Below are 10,448 nucleotides of genomic sequence, written 5' to 3'. Positions count from 1 at the left end.
TTATTAAAATCAACCTTTAGAATTCCCCCCCCCCCTTTTCTTAGGTATGCATGGCCAGTTAGCCAAATGAGTTTTCTAATTCTTAAAATTAACCTTTAGAATTTGTCCCTTCTTTCTCAAGTATGCGTGGCCAATTAGCCAACTATGGGCATGTCTAGATTCCCTCACAAAGGAGGGAAATTCCAAACTAACCATATGAATTTGGTTGCTTAAGAAGGTTAACCACACAGTGTGGTGATGATGTAAGAGAACAAAAATATTTTAAGGCTTCAAGTCACCGTGTAGAGTTTTCCATTCATATAACGAGTATTTTATGCTCCAACTGCAAAGGTGGTTCACCCTTTTCTTTCTTGTAGTAGCAACACTATGATTGTAACACCAAACACCATTCCTATCTAGGGTAGGTGTGGATTCTTAACCTTTACATATAACTAGAAGCGTGGCTTCCCAACCTTTACATACAACTAGAAGTGTGGCTTGGTATCATCATATTCTCATCATTATTTCCTATATTCTTCATTGGAATGTTGATAATTTTTTCCCCTCAAGTTCATCCATTACACTGGGGCTCAAGGCAATTGCTCAGCAGGATCTTCACAAATTTCTTATTGGAGATTGCCATCCATCCACTCGTTCACATTAATCTGGATAAAGTAGGAATTTTTTTCCCATTCTGTACATTGTCATGTTGTCATGTCCCTTTATGATCCATAGGATCAGTTACATGGTTTTTTAGAATCAATATTTCTTCAAGATGTGTAAGCCATCCTTTCTTAAACATATTTTGTTCAAAACTCAAAACTCTGACCAAATTTCTTTTCAAGAAGCTCTAAACTTTAGCTCATAATATACAAAGGTTTGATAGTTTCTAAAGTTTATGAAGTTTATGAAGCTCTTAAAATCCTTTTTCTTGGAACTTTCGTACCAAGTTGTGGCTTCCCTTGGCCTACCCATCTCCTACCTAGGATTAGGGTATTCACTCAATCTTGGTGGGGTTTTCTATTGAACTTCTTTTTGTACTACTTATTAGTCTAAACACTAGTCTGCTTGTGTTGTACCAATAGTGGATGTTTTTATAGAAGGAGTAGTGCTGGTTGTAGCTATATTATTATATGATCTACTCTAGACCACAGCCTAGTCCTCACCTTTACCCACATCTTTACTCATCTTCACTAGGTAGACCACATGGTAATCCCTTTAGACATTAGATTCACTTCACTTTTCTTGCAATGGAGAGATATGAGCCTACCAGGAGCTAATGGGAAACTAGTAGTGGGATACCTTATGACGCATGTGGCAACCACTAGTTAATGGGATACTAGTAGTGGGATATCTTATGATGCATGTGTGGCAACCAATATTTAATGGGATACTAGCCTACCAGTATGTTAATAGATAACACACTACCTTACACACACAAGAGAAAGAAGAAGAGAAAGGTGCATGCAAGGGTCGAATCCGGTGAATGGCACTTAGCCAACCCTATGAGGGTTAACTCTTCACTGTGAAGCCGCTAGGGGCTCACTCCACACTCTCCTTGTGTCACCCAAAGAGAGATCCAATGCTAGGAAGAGAGAAAGAGGGAAGGAGCTATCCAGAGAGCTCAACCTCTTCCTCATACGTATGCAAATAAGACATGGTAGATAGCAACAAGGAGCCCCTTTCCTTACCAAGGTGTCAAAATTGTATGATTACTCCAAAATATCTTTCTTTTTTTTAGTAATATTTCATAATTTTTAACTAATAAATCTTGTACTCAGTCAACACTTCATCTTATGTGGGCATTTACTCATTTTTGGGTATTTTCTTTTATTCATTGGATTTATCTCATCCCAACACTTGGATTAATCTTATTGGTCCCATAGGAACCTTAATTGGACCATAATCCAAAATTTTCAGAAAATCTTGACTCTTAGGCTAAGGTCTTTTAAATCATTTTTAATTGATTCCTAATGCACCTTGGAAAATTTATTTGATTTTCTGTTTAGGGAAATATATTTTTGATATTTGTAGAATTTATATATCCAAAAATATCTCAATATTGAATTACCACTCTCTAGAATTTTTCTTCTCTCTAGACAACAACAAGGAAAAACAGTATTGTCTTGTATTCAAAAATAGGGAATGATTACAGGGGATTGAAGTAAAGGCTTATGAGGAGGAATCTTACAATTGATGATGAGTGTGTTAAAACATAGGCTTGCTATGGGTTGAGCTTTTGGATATTATCTTCCTTGGTTTTTTACACCCAATCTTTTAGTTTCAATGTATGAGCTTACGAGGCCATGTAGCTAAATTTTGTGTTGTGAAGGCCACATGATTAGGAAATATTTGTACTACCAATTATCAAAACTTATACCTAAGGATCTTCCTTGCTCAATCTCACCAATCAGTATTTATTTGGTTTGGTGTCAATGTGCTTATGAATGTACCAAAAGGTATGCATTGAAGTGCAACCAATGTGCTCAAACCCATGAGATACATACAGACAAGCATGCAAACACCTGGTTGCACCAATTTGAAGATAATGTAAATCACTTGTGTGCAATGATGAATACCCTTCTCAATAGGAGGTCTTTTTCCATGCCCTGCTCGATTTTTTGGTTTGCTCGAAAAAAGTCACTCGGTGTATGGTAGACCTCTTTTGTGAAGCATATTTTGTTTGCACATGGCCCATACTTTGTGAAGAACCAAGGGCCTCTTGCTACATGGAGCATTCAAGGCATGGAGAAATCACACTATGCTGCCCATGTCAACTATTTTTGTACAACTCAATGCGGTGATGCGAAAACAAAAAAAAAGCATTACGATAGCTCTTCAACATATTCTATCAGAGGCAAATGCAATGATACAATGTAATTCTAAAAGACCAAGTTAGTTCAAACCTAACAAAAATATTATCATCTCACTATTATCAACACCAATTTATTATAAATAGTCATCATGCTAAATAAAGTGTATCTTTTTGTAGGATGGGGAGTAAAGATGGAGCAATAGTCACACGGTTCTACAAATCTTATAAAATTTTCAAATTAAGCTTGTAGGGCCAAATGAGTAGCCCTCACTATGTAATCAAGCAAAGATTTATAAATACAAGTAGTTCAAGTTTTTTTCTCCTCTTCTCCATTTTCCTTTCTTCTCCTCATCTTTGGGATTCTCTTCCTTGAGCGGCACACTCTTCTCCTCAGGCACAACACACTCTTCTCCTCAGGCACAGCACACTCTTCTCTTCGGGGTTGTCTTCCTCTAGTAGCTTGCCTCTTTATCGAATCAACTTTTGGCGTTTGTATTCTCCAAGTGCATGGGTATTTAAATTAGAAATTGCCTTAGCATAAGCCACATAACATAAAAAATACCTTGCTCTTCATCCCCAAAACCCTAGACCATATCCAAATATCCGTATTACTTCTTGATTCTCTAGCAACATAATCTTTTCTGCATTATGTTGGATCTTATCATATCCTAGGTATGTTGATAGTACCTTTATGGCCATTAGTGGAATGTGTGGATCATCTAAATACTTTGAATGATAAATGATCAATACATTTGGAGGGATCTTTGATATATAGTGTCTAAGAGCAAAATCTTTTCCAAAAAACGTACGTCTGCCTCCTCCTCGGCTAAGGAATCCATGATTATATGCTATCTCAAGCTTTAAAAAAGGAATCATACGTAAATTACTTAACTAAACTCTTAACTCAAAGTATATCGATAGCATTCTTATGTGTACTTGAAAAAAATACCTTTTTGTTCTCATCTGCCAACAACAAGTCGTATGTCCTCCCATAAGTTTATTGATCCTTGTAAATTAATTTCTTCTTTTTCTACCTCAATAACCTTTGGTATTGGATCCGTTCCCTTATTAATAATTCCAATTTTCTCTTGAACAACTTCAAATTCTTCTTCTGTGGGAAGAGTGTTTTCCTGTTCTTTAGCTTTTTTAAGACACATTTTATAATGCCCTTAGTGCTTCAATGAAATTACTTAACTAAACTCTTAACTCAAAGTATATCGATAGCATTCTTATGTGTACTTCAAAAAAATACCTTTTTGTTCTCATCCAACAACAAGTCGTCTGTCCTCCCATAAGTTTATTGATCCTTGTAAATTAATTTCTTCTTTTTCTACCTCAATAACCTTTGGTATTGGATCCATTCCCTTATTAATAATTCCAATTTTCTCTTGAAAAACTTCAAATTCTTCTTCTGTGGGAAGAGTGTTTTCCTGTTCTTCAACTTTTTTAAGACACATTTATAATGCCCTTAGTGCTTCAATGAAATTGTTGCCTGCTTCTATATTAAGGACTGAGAATTCATCAACCATTTTTAGAAAGCACATCTAGAATTCCATGTATATATATATTTAAAAACTACATGAGTTTTGATATTTTTTTCAAGATTGAAAATACGTGTGACCATTGTAGATTTAGAAACTGGTACTGTTTGTGATATAAAAATAAACTTGACTTACAAATGGCTGTTAATAATCACTCTAGTTAACATGATCTTTCGCGCGGCTACCACACTACCTTTGTAATCCATCTTTTTTGTAACCAGGCTAAGCGTCAATTGTAAATGAGACAAGTGATGACTGAGCTTACGGCTTGTGTAATGCCGGTCATAAGGAATCGTAGAGCTAGTTAAACTAGAAAGACTAGTTTTGGGCCCCCACTTGTAATTGGGTGATCGGCCATTGTAAAAAGTGAGCTCATGTATATAAGACATTTTATGGAATATGAAAAGGGACAATCCCATTTGTCTCAATTGAGTCTTGCCTTCTCTCCCTCTCTCACTCTCGCTTGAGCTTATGGTAGTTTTCTTGCGTTGTGATGCTTGCATGCTTGTGATTGTTCATGTATGTGAATAGGAATGGTGTTTCTCTCCCTTCTCTCCTTCTCTCCCTTCTCATTTGGTCTCCACCTTGTCTTGTTTGCTGGCATGAGGTAGAGGTTGAGCTCTCCATAGCTCCTTCCCTCTTGCTCCTACCTAGCTTACTTGGATATCTCTTTGGGTGACATAAAAAGAGTGTAGAGTGAGCCCCTAGTGGCCTCACATCGAGGAGTTAACCCTCATAGGGTTGGCCAAGTGCAAATCACCAGATTTGAACCTTGCAAGCACTATCTTCTTCTCTCTTATGCTTGTGAGGTAGCATGTTAAACCATTAACATCTTTGGTGCCACTGCCAGGGATTGGAATTTGGCTTAGGGTCCTCTACTTTATTAATTAGCTAGATCTTGATTTTGCCCAATTGTGATGCAAATCCACTGATTGGTTGATTAACATTGTTTCTTTTGTGTTTTTTTTGGAGATTACCTGGAGGTTGGATAAGGAGAATTTTATACTGCTAGACTGGCTGTCACACCTACAGTAGGCCAATCAAATTTGAAAAATCCATGCTTGACAGTGCCACAGCCATACGCTTGTGAGCACATGTCCGTTCCAACTTTTGCACGATCATTATAAGTCTTGCCATGCCCGTTCGCTTCTCATCTTGGAGCGAACGTCCGTTCGAGTTCCTTTTTCCACCTTGCCACGTCCGTTCTAATCAGCTCATAAACTTGAACGCTCGTTCCTTCCTAAGCCGGAAGCAAACACTTGTGCTGCCAACCTTGAAGTGAACCCCACGACACCACCTTGCCATGCACGTTCCAATCAGTTTCATGCCAAGCGCTCATTCCTTCCTAACCTTGAAGTGAACGCTTGTTCTATTTTGTAATTTCATCCGGAACGCTCGTTCCTTCTCTCACCTAGAAGCGAACGCTCGTTCTATTTCAAATTCCTCAAAGCGCACACCGTGCCAGTAGAGAAGCGAACGTCCGTTCCTTCTCTCACTGAGGATCCTATGCCCGTTCGCTCACAAGCATATGGCTGTTCTCCCAAAAAAAAAATTCTCTTTTTTTTCAAGGGGTTCTAAGCAGTGAGTCTTTATTCCCATGCACCTACACTCGGGTAGGTTGGTGAGAAATAACCCTCTCTTCAATGAAGTGAGCTCTTTAGACCACGCCCCTCAGATTGGACCCATCGGTAAATACCGTGTGGAGTCAAATGGTTCTTCTCTTTGACAATACCAGCAAGAGTGAGGAACTCCCCACCACCACAACCATTTACACTACCAATCCTATTATCAGTAGAGTGGATGAGGGACCGCCCAGACCCAAAGGCAAGAGAGCCTGAACCACAATGCATGGACAAACCATCTGTCTAGGAACTTGCTCCTATCTCTTCAACTCATTCTTAGCAAAGCCTTGCATCAAGGCTTCGCAATTTTATCCTGGGAAGCACACAGTCCGTAGAACCACAACCCAAGGTGAAAAATATGGATGAACCTCAAGAAAATGGGCCCAATCCACCTCTAGACCCTTGAGTGGAAGTCGGCCAACAAGGCAGGAGCCATCATACCCAGATCTAGCTACCAGACTGGGGAGCCATACCCATCTCGAGGGTGAGAGACTCATTCAAAACTTTGGAAACTTTACCAAAACAAGAATCAGGTCCATCTTCCCAGAGGCCTGAGACATTATACTAGAGAGAATGGGTCTACCCAGGCCCATCACCACAATAGGTCCCTCAAGCCTATCAACAGTACCCATCTCAAGGGGTACACCTAGTGTACCAAGTAGGACCCCGTGGGCCACAATCTAGTCCTCTTAGAGGAGGGCAATGACCCCCACTTGTCTACTATCCACTTGGTCCCACTCCTCTATAACCTATTCCCCAACTTGCACCACCTACACCCACCATGTCAGCGTTGACACCTAAAATGTTAAGGATTTCCATGGAAATAGGGAGGGGGGTAGCCTGTTGATATTAATCCCCCTACACTAGTTCAACCTAGGCAGGAACAAGCCAAACCAGCAAACATCTCGAAGTTGATCACAAAGTTTGATGTGGGATGGGTGATCCCATTACTCACCTAGAGCTGTTTAATCAAATTTGCAAAGCATTTGGCCATATAAACGATCAGACCAAGAGAAACGCCTTTGGCCTAACCTTGGATAGCAAATCTGGCCAATGGTTTAGATCTCTGAAAGTAGAAGATAAAGCTTCCTTTGAGGCTCTAAAAGAAGATTTCAAGGTAGGGTACTCTCGTCAAGGTACCCAATGGAACCCTGTTGAATAGCTCAATAATGTCAAACATATTGAGGGTGAAACCATTAGAGATTACATAAACAGAGTCAGATATCTCCACTCGTGATGTAATACTGCAGACAAGTTCTCTAAGGAGAGACTAATTGGGAGATTTCTGGAGGGACTCTAAGATATTCCCTTGCATAACTCCTTATTTGCTTTGGGTCACACCTCTTTTGAACAATGTTGCAGGAGTGCTCTGAAGTCTGAGGATAACTTCAAGGGAACACATTCCTGACAACTCCACGAATGGTGCTCCAGCCTTGACTCCACTGTGCATTGGATGTGGTATCGACCATATGTACAAAGACTGCCCCTAAGACCCGAAATAACTGGAAAGGCTCATGAAATTAATCCCAGCAGCAACAACCTTAACATGCTGAGTGTTAGAGATGGTTTCATTCAAGAAGTCCCCCTCAACGCAGTAACAAGGCTGTAGAACAGGCAAAGGGACACATCACATGCTGCCAGCGGAGGCATCAACCTCTCAAAACTAGGACTAAGAAAGAGCCTCTAAACAAGCCCAAATAACTCGGCACTCATGAAAGAAATTCACCAAGGTTAGGAAGGGAGAAAGCCGAGTGATTATCAAAAGCAGTTCTGACTATGGCATAACAACTCATTCTTCAACTTCTTCATATGAAGAAGAAGATATGCTACGTGTAGTCACCTACGCCAAGAACCCATTGACCCCCGTCAGCTATCTAAAAAGCTTAAGGAATATCCAAATCCTATTGAGGAAAAAGAAAGGATCCTAGTCGCCTAAGAGTTAGTTCATGAGTGCCAAGATCAGATGAAAGTTCATCCTCCTACTACGTACCTTGAACCATGCCCGTCAATCTCAAACCAGAGACCTATGCATGATGCTCAGGTTTATCCTTGTGAGCGTCGACCAACCACTCCCGCAAGAGCTAACAAAAGAAGAAGCTACCTCCCAACTAAAAAACAGGGTGGCGGAATATCTTAGAGACCTGGGAGATGAATATCATAGGGGAACTAACGCATAAATCCATGTTCCCATCCCATACACCTCAAACTAGAAATCTACGCATGATGCTCAGGTTTATCCTTGTGAGCGTCTAGACCAACCACTCTAGCAAGGGCTAATAAAAGAAGAAGCTACCCCCCAAAACTGAAAAACAAGGTGGCGGAATATCTTAGAAACCTGGGAGATGAACATCATTGTAAGATTCTTCCCCAGCCCCTCAAGATGTCTAGTTTCTTCCCCTGTAATCAATCCCCTTTTCAGAATAATAAAAGATCTTGTTTCTACCTATTTTGGCCTAGAGAGAGAAAATATTCTAGAGAGAGGTAACTCAGTTTTTAGATATCTTTGGATGGAAAAATATCCTTTCTTATATTAAACTAAATTTCCTTGAAATATAAATTCAAAAAGAACTTTCCAATTGGAATAAATTAAAAACATGTAAAAAGGACCTTATCCTGAGGGTCCAGATTTTCTAAAAATTTTGGATTAAGGTTCCTATGGACCAATAAGATTAATCCAAATGTAGGGAGGAGATAAATTGAAGAATAAAAGAAAATCCCCCAAAAATGATTAAATACTCACATAAGATGAAGAGTTGACTAAGGACAAGGTTTATTAGTTAAAAAAGAAGGGATATTTAGAGGAAATGATGCATTTTTGACACCTCAGTGTGGGGAATACCCCTCATGAAGGAGGTGCCTATTTCACATGTGTGGATGAGTTTTAAACTCACAAATAATGAGATATTTTCATCTCTCCTCTCTCTTGTTTCAGCTAGATCCAAAAAGTAAGCTAAACTGACCTAAAAATAGTCAAAAAGTGACCAAACTAATCTGGAAAATTTTAAAATTAGTTTGCTTGGTTAGAGGCTCACTTTTTCCTATAAAAAGAAGCCCCCTCCCTTTGTAAAAGCTTAATGGTGTTTATGCACTGTTACTCTGCTTCTGTCCTGAGCCATTTAACATTGAATTTTTTGATAATTCAATTGTTTTTTGGCCTAATAACACCATATTGGGGAATATGGAAATTTCCCATAAGTTTGGGACACGTGGTCAAATCTCTGGATTAATCATAACTTGAACACCGTTACTCCAACTTGAGCACTCTATAGCTCACTAGATTCCATTTTTCACAACAATAGGTCACATGATATGGTTTTGAAAAACTTATAGGTATGTTATCCATATCCCACCTTTTTAGTATTCAAAAAATGGGAGTTGGAAAATTCCCAAACTCACGAATATAGTGTTTAATCCTCTCTAAGTGAATTTGGTGGCCACTCTTGCTGCAAACAAGAGTAGAACCCTCAATCCCTCAAGCCAAAGGAAAGCTTACAAGCTCCATGTAAGCTTAATTCTTACTTATTGTGAATTTTTAAATCTATGATTTTCTCAAATTTTATGCTTTGTAAATGTTAAAATAAAATCTGAAGCTATGCCTTGATGGAAAGGCCACCCCCTTCTCTTCTTTACAATTCAGCCCTTCTCAATCCTAGAAAGTTTAATTAAAAGATTGATTAAACTCTTTTCATTTTTTACTCTCTTGATTTTTAGAAAATGGAGTAGATTAGAGATATAAGAATTCAAATTGGATTAATTCAAGTCATATATAGAATGATAAAATTGAGAAATGGTTAGCCATACAAAGGAGGTTATGGCAAAATTTTCTTAAATTTTGTGGAACTAAAGTTTATCATTAGGTTATTCTAAAAGAGTAATTCCCTCCGTTTGTGCATTCTAAAAGATTTATTTTTATTTCAAAAGTGTCATTCTGATTAAACTTGAATTTATGCATAGAAAGATGCATAAAAGAATTATTTTTATTTCAAAAGTGTCATTCTCATTAAAATTGAATCTAAGCATAGGAAGATGCATAAAATAATTATTTTTATTTCAAAAGTGTCATTCTCATTAAAATTGAATCTAAGCATAGGAAGATGCATAAAAGATTTATTTTTATTTCAAAAGTGTCATTCTCATTAAAATTGAATCTATGCATAGGAAGATGCATAAAAGAATTATTTTTATTTCAAAAGTGTCATTCTCATTAAAATTGAATTTATGCATAGGAAGATGCATAAAAGTATTATTTTTATTTCAAAAGTATCATTCTCATTAAAATTGAATTTATGCATAAGGAGATGCGTAAAAGAATTATTTTTATTTCAAAAGTGTCATTCTCATTAAATTTGAATTTATGTGCATAGGAAGATGCGTAAAAGATTTATTTTTATTTCAAAAGTGTCATTCTCATTAAAATTGAATTTATGCATAGGAAGATGCGTAAAAGATTTATTTTTATTTCAAAAGTTTCATTCTCATTAAAATTAAATT

Source organism: Cibotium barometz, chromosome 43 (genome assembly GCF_041138505.1).
Source record: "Cibotium barometz isolate CiBa-2024 chromosome 43, ASM4113850v1, whole genome shotgun sequence".
Classification (NCBI taxonomy): Eukaryota; Viridiplantae; Streptophyta; class Polypodiopsida; order Cyatheales; family Cibotiaceae; genus Cibotium; species Cibotium barometz.
The sequence above is the reverse complement of the archived record's forward strand: the minus strand, read 5'-3'. Positions refer to the sequence as shown.